The sequence below is a fragment of the Chelonia mydas genome, chromosome 3 (genome assembly GCF_015237465.2).
Source record: "Chelonia mydas isolate rCheMyd1 chromosome 3, rCheMyd1.pri.v2, whole genome shotgun sequence".
Taxonomy (NCBI): Eukaryota; Metazoa; Chordata; order Testudines; family Cheloniidae; genus Chelonia; species Chelonia mydas.
This window is the reverse complement of record NC_057851.1, coordinates 133,118,240-133,134,365: the sequence shown is the minus strand read 5'-3', so window position 1 is coordinate 133,134,365 and position 16,126 is coordinate 133,118,240. Positions and strand designations below refer to the sequence as shown.

The 16,126-nt window shown below is 40.9% G+C and overlaps 1 protein-coding gene across 4 annotated transcripts in view; it reads right to left on the bottom strand.

Annotated features, from left to right (window-relative positions):
* CHRM3 (cholinergic receptor muscarinic 3) overlaps positions 1–16,126 on the bottom strand; it is a 458,319-nt gene that overhangs the window by 291,121 nt on the left and 151,072 nt on the right. The window contains exon 3 of one of the 4 annotated variants that reach the window (XR_006289716.1): positions 1,518–1,590. The exons of 2 other annotated variants lie outside the window; for them this stretch is intronic. The gene's annotated coding sequence lies outside the window, so the exon portion shown is untranslated. Of the gene's footprint in view, positions 1–1,517; positions 1,591–13,176; positions 14,460–16,126 lie in introns of those variants that run through there. One more of the 4 variants, XR_006289714.1, reaches the window with a different exon arrangement.

The following is a 16,126-nucleotide window of genomic DNA, read 5'->3' as shown; positions in this document are numbered from 1 at the left end:
CTGTGAAACAGGGATTATGCCACCCCTTCACCTCAAACAATGAGTGAACACTCAGCTACTATAGTGATGAATACCATAGAAAAACCCATGAGGAAATCAATATTTCAGTATTCAGGACAGGATTTGGATACTGTACAGCAAATAAGGTATGGGGTCACACATTGGATGATGATAATAGACAGAGATAGCCTGTTCAGTGACCACCATCCATTCTGTGCACTGAATGAGGCAGAGGTCCTGTGGAAAAAATAGAATGTGATCATGTAAGTAAAGGCTGTATCATAATGCATGCAAAGGAGGAACCCAAATTAGAATTGCCTCTGCAATCTTAATTATGCCATTTCCTAACTTTTGAGTATTTGATTTTGCAAGCTTAACTTTCTTTTCACAGTTTTCTGGGTGGAATTTCTTAAACAAACACATGCTGAATAGAACAGAAATTCACTCATGTGGAACCATATTGACCCCCGCAGGAGGAGGATTACAATATTTAGATCCACAGTATAAACCTCTTCTTCTTCAGGTAATAGAGTAACTGGTAGCAATTGCAAGCTGCTATCCTTGAGCTGGACCTGTCATTAGAGGGTAGATGAAATATTCACTTTGACAGCACGGCTTCATAGTTATTTGCTGGCAGCAGAGGAATGCTGAGACTCAGGAATTTTGGGCTCCATTCTGTGTTCTGGAGTGGAGTTTGCTTGACTGGTTACAGACCCTTCTTTCCCTGTCCCTGTCCCCTAGCCTTCATCCCCCATAACATACCTCTGCCCTTATCCTGTCCACCCCCTTCTCTATCCCTTTCATTTCACAATTAATACAAAGAGACAGGGGGGAGGGAGAAAAGATACTTTAGCAGAGAGTTTGCAAACACTTCAGCTCTTTCAGACTTCTTGACTGTCAGCGTAGGAACTGGAACTGCAGTCAAGGAGCCAGATAGTGAGGTTTTGCTAGATCTGGGAGAGACTGGTAAAGGGCTGGAGTGGTATAGTAGCCTATATCATGACTTCCTCTTCCCAAGGTGATCGGCCTTGCAGAATTTACAGTGTCAGTTTTCCCTGAGATGGCTTGTTTGCCTTCCTTTTGATTCTTACAGTTTGCAAATTTTATCTCTCCAGCCTTGCAGCAGCCCCCTCCAAGGTCTCCGGACAAATCAGGACTGAAGCCTAAACTAGAGTCATGCAACTTGAGCCAATCAAGTTTGAATTAGGTCATCCTTAGTCAGTGTCAACTTAGAAAAGATCCACTTAAGTCAGCAATTTAAAAAAATATTTAATGTTTTGCCTACCACAGAGACTGAGAGTCTCTGACTTCCCCAAAATATCAAAAATACAGGTATAAGACTATTTTTGAGGAAGCTGCATGGTCATATCAGAGAGACAGGTCTCAAAATGACATTATTATAGCACCAGTTTTTGAAAAGTCCAATAAAAATAGCTTCTTGAAAAAACCCTAGCAACAAAACCAGTCACTCAATTTTCATTCATCAACAAAATTAAAAATAAGTTCAAACTTACGACCAGGTTCACCATCTCAGTTGCTTATTCTTCAACTGTTTGACCTATCAGTCATTTCTCCCTTTGGAATCTTCATCTTAACAGAAGAAACATTACTTTAAAGCTTATCAAGATGAAACTCATTTGAAATATAAAATTTTTAAATGTATACTTCTCTATATTCCCAGAAAAGCTATCCCTTTCACAGCTGGTTAACAAATCAGGATATTATGTTGGTCAGTATAAAGAATAAGAAATACATAATATTGTACAGCAAAAACAACAAGGAGTCCGTGTGGCACTTTAGAGACTAACAAATGTATTTGGGCATAAGCTTTCGTGGGCTAAAACCCACTTCTTAGCCCACGAAAGCTTATGCCCAAATAAATGTGTTAGTCTCTGAAGTGCCACAAGGACTCCTCATTGTTTTTGCTGATACAAACTAACACGGCTACCACTCTGAAACCTGTCATAATGTTGTACAGTACATAAAAGTATATTTCTTTTTTTGAAAATTACACTCTTTGTCAAAATATATACAAGACTAAACTATAAGCACATTACAATTTATATATAAAGTATCCACAAACTAAGCTGTGCAAGAATTGTTCATTAACTGGTTAGGCCCTTAGAGTCTCTACATGAGGAGGAGAAAAAGATTTCTTCCAGTTCCCTAACTTCCTCACCTTCTTCCAAACAATAACGGCCATAAAGTGTTAAATGCACACTACTCATCAGCATTTGTTCTACATTATGGACCATGAATACATTAATCATAGGAGAGAAAAAAAAAGTAGATTAATTCAGTTTAGTATTCAGGGAAATGTGAAAAGCAAAATAATAGTCTTGTATAACAGGACAAAATACAAACATCATGATGTGAAAATTAAATTAACAACTCATTAACCAAAACAAACCTATGCCTTTCACTTAATTCAACTTAAACAATTCACAGAAACTGATTCTTTCTTTACCCCTTTTGCTGTATAACAGGCTTGTCTAATATGTGATGATAAACATATTATGAACCAGTCTCCTCTCACAACATTTTTACACCTGTATAACCCCACTGATTTCAGCTGAGTTATTCACGGCACACCCTGGACTAGTTAGACCTAAGCAAATGCAATAGTGCAGAAACCAGTTAAGCCTCAATCATGCAAGCTGATGAATACTTTGGGCCTGACCCATGCAAGCAAGCATTTAAAATTAAATGCATGAGCCGTCCTATGAAAATCAGGAGATAAAGTCACAGTCTGCATAGAGCTAGATTATGTCCAGAAGAAAACCAGCCTTTTTTTTTTTTAAGTACAGTTAAAAACATTAATAATAAACAGTTTACTACGTCAGATAGATTGTCTTTTCTGTAGTAGAAAAGGTTAAAAAAAATCCCAGCAAAGTCCATTCATAACCCAGGTGTGGTATTCAACTGGTCAACTAAAAAAGAGGCATCATTGTGTTTCCTCTCAACATTCAGGTACAAGTTCAGCAGTGTCAATATCATCCACTGTCTCCAAAAAGGGGTAGAGGGGGGAGGCAGAAATGGAGGATCTTCTCAACTCCTCTCAGAAGGGTGGAGCATGGTACTCTCTAAGCCTTAAGGTACATGCTTCATATTCTAATTGTTGTTCAATTCTCCACTGCCATTCTTTAACAACTGTCCTATTGCATTAAGCCAGACAAATTTCTTCTCTTCCTGACAATAGCATAGGCAACTGAACTGGATAATTATTCTCCAGATAATGTTATTAACATTTTATTGTGGTGTTAAAATTATGCTGTGGCTACTAATAAACTGTAGACAGAAATGAACATTTGCAGAGTACCGGGTATTTTTGAGTACTCAGCACCTTTATTTAGGTGTTGGAACCTAGTTTTAGCACAGGACAAATGAATTAGCACTAAAACTACTGGTGTGCTCTATTATCACTTATTCCCAAAAAGTGCTACATTTTCCTTGATATACCAATTTTATTTGACAACTATACCATTTTTTAATGTCAGGATTGGCAGATCAGTGTTTAAAGATGGAAAATTTTACATTCTTTTGCTGATCTCTTACTCAAATACATCTGAAAGAATTTAAATAATAATTGTAACATTCAGTAATTCGCATATGGGCTGACAACCTCTGTGCTGAATTTCAGACTAAGGTGAGGAGATATTAGATCAGCCTGTGCTTTAACAAGTGTTTTATAATGGAAATAGGTGACAGCACCTGTAATATAAAGTTGTGCTAGCCTGTCTTTATAAATTGTTGCACTGTGTACATTTTTAATCCCCATAGCAGGGGAAGACCTTTAGGCTTCATATGCAACTGGATAAACTCATTTGATCTCCAGTAACATTCAAAATGTTATTAAAATCAGAATTATAACTTTGCAATGCTTCAAATAGTGCAGTTGGGAGGATTTTGTCTCTTCTTCCTAAATGCTATTAATAAGTCAAGATGGAAATACAGTGTAATAGTTCTCTGAAATTGTTGGGGTCTCTGTCTGTCTAAAGCAAACCCAGATTCTGAATCTTTGAGTTTTACTGACCAACAGTCTGCTCCACCTGGAGAAATCTCAAAATCTGGTGATCTCAGTGTGGTGCTCATTTCTCAATACGGTTTTGATCCATGATGGGTGAACCTGAAAATGATCAGATTTGGGGTTCCTCTTTGGTAAACATCCACAGCTCTCATGCTTTAGCCATAGTTTATCCAAACCTCTTGGGTCTGCACACTTTGGCTAAAAACCTCACAAGAACAGGGGTTGGGTAAGGCAGGATTCTTGAAAACCAGGTGGGATTCTGATTCAGCAGTCAATATCAGTTGTTGAGACACAGTAATGCTGTCATCCAGTCATCTGGAGATCCAGGTGCTGGACCCAGAGTGGAGGTCCCCAACCAGTGTCCTTGTCTGCCCTTCAGGACATGACACAAGGGGTAGGGAACAAACTGGAACTGTACAATGCCAACTCAGTATTGCAAACTGCTGCTGCCCAGAGAGGTCAGAAGGACAAGTTCTTTCTGTGGACATACAGAGGGTGGATAATATGGGTAGGTAACATTTTAAGGGATCTAGATCCCATGTTTATATACACCTTTAGTTCTCTCCTGCAAGAGATCAGGTTTCCTTGTATTATTCTGAAACTCCCAGTTCCAGAGAGAACCAGGAAGTGCAGAGGAATATGGAGTAAATTAAATGTACCAGTGATTGCAAAAATGTTTAATTTGGTTTCAAAAACAGGCAAATGTAGCTTCTGTAGATATATATAATATATATATGAGAGAGAAAAATGTGAGTGAGTTGGAAATCCTTATCTTACTGGACTATTTTTTCCACCTCTAGCATTATCGGCAATAGAGATAGGGCTGTGTAAAGTATGAAGGGAGAACACAAATCGGACAGTAGGTCCAGTAGTGGATTCTTATTTGAAATTTAGTGTGGATGATTTAAAATCCATAAAGCATATCATAATTGACCACTGGAAAAAGGCGAATGTAGTGCCCATCTTTAGAAAAGGGAAGGAGGAGGATCCTTGGAACTACAGGCCAGTCAGCCTCACCTCAGTCCCTGGAAAAATCATGGAGCAGGTCCTCAAGGAATCAATTCTGAAGCACTTAGAGGAGAGGAAAGTGATCAGGAACAGTCAGCATGGATTCACCAAGGGCAAGTCATGCCTGACTAATCTAACTGCCTTCTATGACGAGATAACTGGCTCTGTGGATGAGGGGAAAGCAGCGGACGTGTTGTTCCTTGACTTCAGCAAAGCTTTTGACACGGTCCCCCACAGACTAAGGTGAGGAGATATTAAATCACCCTCTGCTTTAACAAGTGTTTTATAATGGAAATAGGTGACAGCGCCTGTAACATAAAGTCGTGCTAGCCTGTCTTTATAAATTGTTGCACTGAGTACATTTTTAATCCCCATAGCAGGGGAAGACCTTTAGGCTTCATATGCAACTGGATAAACTCATTCTTGCCAGTAAGTTAAAGAAGTATGGGCTGGATGAATGGATGATAAGGTGGATAGAAAGCTGGCTAGATTTTCGGGCTCAGTGGGTAGTGATCAATGGCTCCATGTCTAGTTGGCAGCCGGTATCAAGTGGAGTGCCCCAAGGGTCGGTCCTCGGGCCGGTTTTGTTCAAGATCTTCATAAATGATCTGGAGGATGGTGTGGATTGCACCCTTAGCAAGTTTGCAGATGACACTAAACTGGGAGGAGAGGTAGACACTCTGGAGGGTAGGGATAGGATACAGAGGGACCTAGACAAATTAGAGGATTGGGTCAAAAGAAATCAGATGAGGTTCAACAAGGACAAGTGCAGAGTCCTGCACTTAGGACGGAAGAATCCCATGCACCGCGACAGACTAGGGACCGAATGGCTCGGCAGCAGTTCTGCAGAAAAGGACCTAGGGGTTACAGTGGACGAGAAGCTGGATATGAGTCAACAGTGTGCCCTTGTTGCCAAGAAGGCCAATGGCATTTTGGGATGTATATGTAGGGGCATTGCCAGCAGATCGAGGGACGTGATCGTTCCCCTCTATTCGACATTGGTGAGGCCTCATCTGGAGTACTGTGTCCAGTTTTGGGTCCCACACTACAAGAAGGATGTGGAAAAATTGGAAAGAGTCCAGCGGAGGGCAACAAAAATGATTAGGGGACTGGAACACATGACTTATGAGGAGAGGCTGAGGGAACTCGGATTGTTTAATCTACGGAAGAGAAGAATGAGGGGGGATTTGATAGCTGCTTTCAACTACCTGAAAGGGGGTTCCAAAGTGGATGGATCTAGACTGTTCTTAGTTGTAGCAGATGACTGAACGAGGAGTAATGGTCTCAAGTTGCAGTGAGGGAGGTTTAGGTTGGATATTAGGAAAAAGTTTTCACTAGGAGGGTGGTGAAACACTGGAATGCGTTACCTAGGGAGGTGGTGGAATCTCCTTCCTTAGAAGTTTTTAAAGTCAGGCTTGACAAAGCCCTGGCTGGGATGATTTAGTTGGGGATTGGTTCTGCTTTGAGCAGAGGGTTGGACTAGATGACCTCCTGAGGTCCCTTCCAACCCTGATATTCTATGATTCTATGATTCACTGTGTTTTATTGAACTGTATTCTTTCCTTTGATGATTTATCTGATTTTTTTTCTGCCCTCAGTCAATACTAAGACAGAAGTCAACTAGTTCAGCTCAGCAGCTTATTTTTTTGTACCATATATCATGTATATTACTTAGAAGCATGCTTGTAAACATTTAGATAACAAGGTTCATTTTTTAAGAATCTTCAAAAGGTGTTGCAATGTTTCTTCTGAAGTTGTTTTGTGAGCCGTTACAAAGATAAGAGGGATGTTTCTCAGAACTGATATAGCCTATTACCAAAATTATTTAGCCAATATTATGTATTTTTAAGGAAATTTATACTCACACTAAAGTGAACCATTTTGCTAAGCATCTCCTATATGAAAATTGTGTGTAAGCTTTTGCTCTTGGTGAACACTGAGATAATGTAGTATTTTGCTGAGGTTTGTGAAAATAATAAGCAATTGATATAATTGTTACTAGCAACTAAGTACAAATCTCCAGCAATCTTGGACAGCATGAGGATGGAACTATGAGGGAAAGAACACTGCAAACTAATGTTGGGGAGTTTTGTGCCCACAGTAAAGGTCTAAGGTAGTGTTGTGCCCATGTAACAGCCTAAGGCATATGCACTCCTCAGCGACTGGTTATATTTCTGGAGCAGTCCGTCGTGCAGTTCGTAACCCCAGATTGTTGGAGCAGTAAAGTATTTAACCCATCTCTCACTATGCTGATTACTCTTATATTAACCAGTGAGTGTTAATCAATTTGGTTGACTGTGGTTATTTGACATTTTATTGATAAAATAACCAAATTTTAAAGTAAAAAGCCACAAGTGATTTAAGTTGCCTTATCTACGACAGTAATCCTCGAACTTCTGTTTGGATTCTCAATCTCAACACTCATTCATATACACAAAACAACCATCGTGCAGGTGGAGATAAGGACTCCTAAATAAATTCTAAAATGATGAGATACTCCAAATGGTTCCAGTAATATTTCATGCCTTTAAAACATCTGAGTATGTCTGACATACCACCCCTCCACTACAGACAAAGATGCTTGCTACCTGTGCTATTCAAAATCTCCCCTTATATTTATATTATTTTGGGAGGGAGTGTTATCTAGGGGTTAGAGCAAAACTCCTAGAGTCTGCCATGTACTTAATGCATAACCTTATGCAAATCACAAACACTCTGTGCTTCAGTTTAGCCATCTGTTAAATAGAAATAATAAAACAAATTAAAGGGTTGAAGCCTATTTTTTCTTTTAAAGCAGTTTGAGATTATTCGATCACTAATGCAGATTATGAAGAAGCAATAAGTATTCCGAGAAACTTTGTCTCTCTCTAAAATTAATGATAATGTATTGTTTTTATTAAAAATATGTACTCTGCTTCCTGAAGCAATAAATTCATTTAGACAGTGGGTCTGTCTAGTTATATGGTAAACTTCCCACAGTTTTGTAGCTCACCTGACAGCCATACTACTGTTGAAAGGACTATTAAACAGGAATTCTACTAAATCTGGATGCAGTGCCATTCACTAAGGGTGTCACAATTAAGCAGAATCTTATACGGCACTTTTCATCCCAAAATGTTTTCATACGTTAAAGCGTTTCCAGTCTTGCATTCTGCCTATTGTTAATTTATTTTCTAGCTTTAAAATAACATTTGCTTTCTATTTCAAAATGCAAGTTACCCCCTGGAGTTAAAAGAAATGTGCCTTCCCTTTCACTGTGGAAAACGAAATTTAGAGCCCACATAAAATAGCCACTTCATGGCTGGAAGCCTTTACATTTAAAGAAGTCAGGATAGGAAAGAGGGTCAAAACATGTTTGAAACAACCCACATGTAAAAGGAAGTGCTGTGAATGGAGTAAAGCAGGGAGGAAAAAGAAAGCTCCGCACAGGATAAAATGAAGTAGAAAATGTTACAAGTGCTGTGAGGGAAAAAAAAAGATTCTTTTCCCCATTGTAAACCCTATGGCCTGATGCATGACAGAGAAGGAACCTCAGTGTTGTCACCTGTTGGTAAAATTGGAGAAGTGCGGTCCAGAGCTGCTTAAGAACTACAGATGGTAAGGGCTCCACTGGTGAGGGAGATCTCTGCCAGCAAGTCTTGAGAGAAAGAAGAGTTGACTAAATGGGCCAGGCCTCATTTGGATTTTGCTTACATGACAGTTTGGGGCATCTTGGTGAAAGTACAGTTAAATTTTGAGTTTGGATGCCATAAACTGCAACTGAGCTTGTTTAGAGACAGAGGCACAACTTGGGGGCTCCAGCAAGGGGTGAAGTCTAAAAAATTTACTGACGGTTTCCAAAATTTTACCAAATAGTATCAGCAGTAGAGACAGGAGATTGGGGTAAACACCCAGTGGGTAGGGGAGGGAGGGTTTAGGGGCTCGAGTTGGGTGGGTCAAGGCAGGACCGGGGATGCACTCTACCAGACCTGATCCTGAGCCACCGAGCTGAATCGTTGGGTAGGGTTGGTGCTTTTCTGTGCCAATCTGCCACTCTCTCCTAGTGCCCCTGGCAGTGGGGCTGGACCCTTCACTCTGGCCAGACACCTGGGACTGAGCCAGGACAGAGCAGAGAGTTTGGCGTTCTGGATGGGGCCAACACAGGCTGTGCAGTCAAAAAGGCCTGGCAGTGGCATTGCCATTTCCCCGGAGCCAGCACCTCATTATCCCCCTCATCAACCATTGTACCCCCAAGGCCAGCTCAGAGTTCTTGGCATCCCCCCCTCCACCACAGGAAGTGTATGGGGAGCCACAAAGAGGCCATGATGCACCCACTGGCTAGCAGCAGTAGCAGCATGAGCTTCTCTGATGCTGTCATTCTCTACGAGAAGGGGAAGACTGGGTGGCTTAATGCCACCCTGCCTCTGAGGCTGCACTGAGCAGCACCAGCACTACCAACCTGGGGATAACATTTTACCAAATATGTCAGGAGAAGGGGGACTTCACCCCTCTCCATCCCCCCTTACCCATGTGGCACCCCTGAAAGGGACAAGACATCCCACCTAAATCTGCCTGGGGTCACAATGCCCAAAACTGATGTCAGGAACAGCTAAGTAAAGGAACCTGGACAGAACTAATGGGGGAGAAGAGTGGGGCCGGGGGGGGGGGGAGGGGGAGAGACAAAGCTCTTGGTTGCTGCTGGGAGTGCCTCTTGGGTGGACTCTGTCAAGGGTCCTAGATACCCCTGATCTCTCCTTAAGAGCTGAGACCACCGGACAGTGCAGAATGGTGGCAGCACCAAGGCAGTTATGGCAGCTTTGAGGCGACAGATGATGCAGAACAGCAGTTCCAAAGTGACGGGTGGCTCAGAGCAGTGGTGACACCTTCAAGGAGATGCATAGTGCAGAGAGACAGCAGCACTAGGCAACTTTGCCTGAAGCCACAGAAAGAGCAGCAGCACCACCCTACATAAAGGACTCCAGTGTCGGCCTCCCTACCCAGAAATTACGGCTGAAATCACTCCAGCTGGGTTAGGCAGTAAAACCCCAGAGAGGCCAGTCAGCACTTCCCTGCTAGAATCCTTGGACTTCTCCAACATGACAGCTAACGGTGAGCTGAGGGCAAGGGAAGAGGCCAGAACATATCAACCACGCACAATGGCTAAAGAAGGACAAAGTTTAGGATGGCTGTTAAGGACACCGTGCCTGTTGGGAGTCTGATATCACCAAATTTGGTAACTGATGGTTTTCCAAAATGTATTCTGTTGTCTTCCGCCCTCCCCGCTGCCCCAAATGAAGTTCTCTTTGTTGTTACTCCAGAGTCAGTGCTTGTGAGTAGGGAAGAATTGCCTAGTAGAGGTGGACAGGGCGATATATACAGTTTCACTGGTTTCTGGGTGGGGGTTCAAGTCGCAACCCAACCCCCAATTTCGAGAGCATTCATGGCCCACCATACAATTTCCATACCCAGATGTGGCCCTTGGGCTAAAAAGTTTGCCCACCCCTGCCCTAGAGCGTGTGAGAAACAGAGAATTTTATGCGGTTAACAGTTTGGACCACTGCAGCAGCCTTAAATCCAGGCAGCAGAAAGTTGGCTTAAAGTCACCTTTGTCCCCATTCCCCTGGAGCTGCATCTTCCATACTGTCAGGAGACACAGCACAGAATCTGCCCTATGAGTTTCCAGACACCACATTGCATAGAGCCATGCTATATAACATTCCTTCAAGGCATCATTTGTCTTCTGCTCAAGTTCTTCATATTTATGCAGCCTTATAAGTGTTGTTAGTCTTGCATGCACTCAGAGAGACAGAGAAAGTTCAACACTGACACACAGACAAGCTATCGGGGACAAGATTACATGTCTATCACCACTCATTGTCTTTATCCATTGTAAGCCCCATTGAAAATTGCACTGCTGTATCTGAAAGCCTCTGGTAAACTACATATGACATTTAAATTGAAAGAAGAAAGTCTTTTATAGACGAGAATGTGGTTTTCTTCTTCAGAAGGTCTGAGAACAGGACGCATTGTCAATAAAATGGTGCAAACATTGTTAAAATACTTAAATGGTTAAACAAACAATACATTTTGCAGTGTCTCTCACTTCTGTAGAAGTGGCTTCCTGGAAAGTGAATAGCAGGCACAGAATCTGGTTTTAATCACCAGAAAACTTGTGGGTCAATTTACACATTCTACCAAGGCTGTGAATATCCTATTTACCTTAAAAAGCACACTGCCCAAAGGAAAAAAATGGATGTGGTTTCAAGAATAATTCTTCTTTGCTTATGTTACAGCACCTTAATGAACAGAGAAAAGCTGTACAGGGATATTGCTTAAAAACTGCTCACACAATCTCCCTTCTCCCTCCCCGCAGCCCCCCGGCCATTGAATTTGCTACATACCAGCAGTAACATATTCCATTTCAGACTCTCTTAACAGATATGTTTTCTGAGTCAGCTTTACTGAGTCAAGTTACATCATTAGTACATGGTCATACCAAATGTAACAAGATGATTAAATCCTCATATTAAAGACCTAACAGAACATACAGCTTGGAATATGCACCAATACCTATGCAAGTCTCAGGGCCAAAGTGAATGGTGGCATAAGTGGTGATATATGCAACACATGACATGTAACTTGATCACACATTGCTAGTCATCTGGATAAAATGATCACAAAATGGGCAAAAGTAGGATTATACTAACCCAGTATTCAGTAGGTTTGTAATGTACACACTGAAGGGGGCTGCAAAGGTGTGTAGCAGGAAAAGCAGCTGCCAGGCAGTTGTCAAACACAGCAACACCTTCTTTTATTTTACTCCCCAACCTCCTCTGCCAAATTCCAACCTGAAGTAAGAGGCTGCAACTCTTATTTGCTGATTTTATGTTATTCTTGGTTTGCACACAAACTGAATGCCACCTCAATGGAAGTCACAGTATTTATCCCCTTACATCCATTTTCTCGCAACTTGCCTCCTGCCCCTCCATGAGGAGATAAGCTCCTCCCAAATGGGGTAAGTGGGAAGAAGCATGATCCAGTAGAAAGCTTGTGGCTTCTAAACCACAGTTTTCTCTTTAGTTTCTCCCTGCCATGCTTTGTTGTAGTGGAGCATTATCTAGCCACTAATTTATTCACTGGCATTCCAACTGGTTAGCACCTATGATATCAGAGTTACCTCTCTGGGTGAGCCAAATTTGTCAGCTGGAGAGTCTAAGCTTTCAGATCCTTCTCATTATTTCTTATTTTATTCATTTATTTTGATTTACATGCTCATTCCATAAAATGGAGCATTTCTCCTGGTCTCAAGGAGCCTGTAGAGCATTTACATAAATAAATATATATATATATATATAACCATAAACCAATTTCTCCAGTAATTTGCTTTGCCCAGTAAATATATCATCATCCAATCTTTGAAAACATACTGAAGATTTTTACAATCTCTCATCAAAGTCCTCCCATTCCCTCACAGTTTCAGAAAACAAGGGTGCCTTGTAACAACCCCAATATCAATAAACTAGTACTGTATCAAAATGGGAGGGGGGGCATGGAGCATGTTTGAAAGCATGTGAGGAGCCCTCAAAGAGATGCCCTGCCAGCTGACCTGTTTTTCAAATGCATGGGGCTCCTGCTCAGTTGTCTCCATGGTCCTGACCACTACTGTCTCGCTGTTACCCTGTGCTCACCCATCTTGCTGTCTCTTCCATTATACTTCAACTGTAAACTCTACAGGGCTGGAACAGTGCATTATGTGCTTGTACAGTGCACAGCACAATCAGGTCTGACCTATAATAATAATCTTAATAACTGCTCATTTGTGACAGTTTGACCTGAGACATGATCTGGCACCTTGAAGACAGGGTTAATTGCTACAGTGGGTGTGTGTCACGGTTCATAATGTGCGTGGTCTGACCTAGTGACCTGGTCAGAGCCCAGAATAGCTTCAGGGTTGTGGTCAGGAGTCACACCAAGGGTCACAGCCAGAGTGGGAATCAGAGGTTATGCCAATGGTCAACCCGGAGCCAGTAATTAGAGTTAGGGCAAGGAAGCAGGATCAAGATGAGGTAACAGGAACAAGGAGCAGGAACCAAGCAAGGAGGCAGCAACTTTGTCTCAGGGACCTGGTTAGCAGCAGACCTAGCACCTAGTTGCTCAGAAAGAGACATGGCAGAAACAGGAAGCTTTATGCTAGGATGTGTCTAGTCAGCAATCTGCTGCTAGTCAGCTGATCCTGCTAAGTAAATGGGTCCAGCCTCTGTTTGTGGGTTATCAGCTGCAGTTTCCTCAACTGTCTTTGTAGCCCAGTGGCACAGAATATAAGACTCTCACTCAGCAAGCCTGCAGGCTTGGGTTGAAGACCTGTAGTGCCTGATTCTGTGTATGCAAAAATGTACACGTACACATTTTGCCTTGCATAGGTAGACAACTTCCAGGGGCCTAGATGCTTAATTTAGTGTATCTTCCAATACATTTTCTTTGTGGCACATTAATTTGTAGCTCACTGTAGCAGTTACACCATGTTCAAGACACCTCATCATGGGTGAGGTATTATTTATAGACATTATTTAGAAGAGAACCACCATCAATATAAAAAGGTTTTTCATGGTTTACTTCATTGTTTGCATAGCACAAGCTTTCCCTCGGGTGGTAAGAAAAACATGGATTTTAAATTAATCCCTCTGAAAATAAACTTGGGTTCAATTAACGGATGAGAGGGAAAGATTCACAAAATCCAATCTCAATTTGTGGTAACAAAAACATTTCGAAATATTTTGTGAAGCTTGCAAAACCTCCATTTCTAATGGCTTTCACAATCCCTAATTCTAAGAGACAAGTCTGTGCAAATTAATAGAGCCCTGTGGATATCCATGGATCATGTTTATGGATCGGATGCAGATACACATTCGGTATCTGGGCAGGGCTCTACAAATTAAACTCAGCCAGGAATAGGAAACATTGTGGAGCTGTAGCACCTCATGTGGAGATTTGGGGGTATTGCACCTCAGTGAAGTGCAAACGCACCTCAGTGAAGTGCAAATTTTCCTCAAACACCCCAATTTACAAGCAGTTTATATAAGTCTACAGTCCACTTTCTTTTGTGCGGCTGACCCATTATGTGGTTTTCAGGTAACATTCATTGACACATTTTTGAAGCTTTTCACTCATTATTTCAAGAAACTCAAATCCTTAAGGAGGGATACAAACATTTCCTTAAAAAAATAAAATGTTGCATTTGATCAATTTGGAGAAGTCTCCAATTATCCCAATAGCTAAGTAAAGCCTGAGCTCAGAGATGTTTTGTAATGTACTGAATTGTATGTTTTATATCACTTAAAGCACCCTCACCAAAAGTATAACCAGATGATGACGAATATTTTTTCTCATGAGTGCCAACACCTTGCTTTTTCTTACATTACTTCTTTTGATTTATTTCATGATGAATCTAAGAAGAAAAACCACAGAAAAACAGCTTTGTTTCTAACCTTTAAATGGTAAGTAGTTGAGCAGTAATTTGGCAACTTATAAGCATGTTTTCAACTCAGGGTAACAGGGCTTTGAAAGTGAACTTAAAACTAAATATAACAAACATTCTATCAAAAGTGATACAGAGCACACAAATATTTGTAAATGTAACTATAATAAATTAACATGCAAAACTTATGGCTTTTTAAACTAGCCAATCAGAGCTAAAACCGTGGTGGCAGACTCAGAATACTCAATGAAATTATAATAATGTGACAGCGGTATACTCAAAACCTAAAATAAATGATGAGTGAATCAGCTCTTATGCTGAAAGTAGCTAAGAACTGCTGTATTGGGTGATGTGCGCAGCCCTGTATTGGATGGAATCTGAGCTAAAAGTGCTCCTTGCTCTCATCAAGTAATCAGTTCTTTCTTTATGGAGTCAATCAAAGGTTGGGACATGTATTCTTCAAACTACTTGTTTCAACTCTAGTGTCTGTTTAAGTATCAGAGATGACCAAACTCCCTTTTCTAAGATCAGAACTCTGTCCAAAAACTAAGGTTCTGAAAATTTCCCTTACTTTCCCACCAACTCAAGTCCATCCAAGGTTTTGGACTATAAATGTAAAAATCCTAAAAGAAAAGTTGTTCCTCTAAGGTTTCCCACTCTTGCAGATTCTGAATGTTTGTATAGTTCAAAGAGGCTTTTGAAAAAGCCAACTGAACTGAATCCAAATTATAAATCTTTTAGGTTTGCCCTTCACTAGTATGCATGTGACTACATGAAATTGCAGCTCAACTTTCAGTTCCTTCTCTCAAAAAGTGTTTAAGGTTTGGACTTGATTTGATTAAGGACAACCCCGCTCCACTCATCCCATTTCTAGCTCTCCCTATCCTTGAAACCTCTTCTAGCTCTTTTGCATGTCCATCTCAATACTGCATTTGTGCAGTTAAACTACCTTGTAACTGGCTGGCAATGTCTGCCTGAAACACCCTGCCTTGCTGGGAAAGGCTTGAGTGGCCTCTGAAAAAAAATCTACAATGTTTTATGGCCATTTACATTTTGAGTTCCTAGTGTGGTATCTCATAAAAATATCAACACAAATGTACACCAACAACCCACATTTTCCAGATCTGCAATAAGAGAAAAGCAAAACAAGTTCAAAAGAATGCAGAGTTGGCATAAAGCGGATTTTAATCCTGAACCCTGAAAAAACAACATCCCTACCTCACAGGGCTGTCATGAGGTTAAATAATATATGCATTTAAAGCACTTTGAAAAATGGAAAGCACTATGTAAGTGCTGAGTATCACTAGGACAGTGAAAATACATTTCCACAATGTTTATCCATAAAAAGGAAACATTTGGGGGCAAATCATGTATTTCTATTTCCTTATGGCTCCTAATGAAGTCAACGGAAGCCCCATGACTGCATCTAAAGGAAAATTTGGAATAAGATGTGACAGTATGCCACGAATAGCTATACTTGTACCAATACAACTTACAACAGGTGTAAATACTGCAAGCAATATTTAAAGTCCAACATGAATTATACATTTGGATTTTTGATGAATTATGTCTCATATTTTATGCAAACGATATACTAATCCTGCTATCATGAATCCAAGCTATCTACCACAATCTTG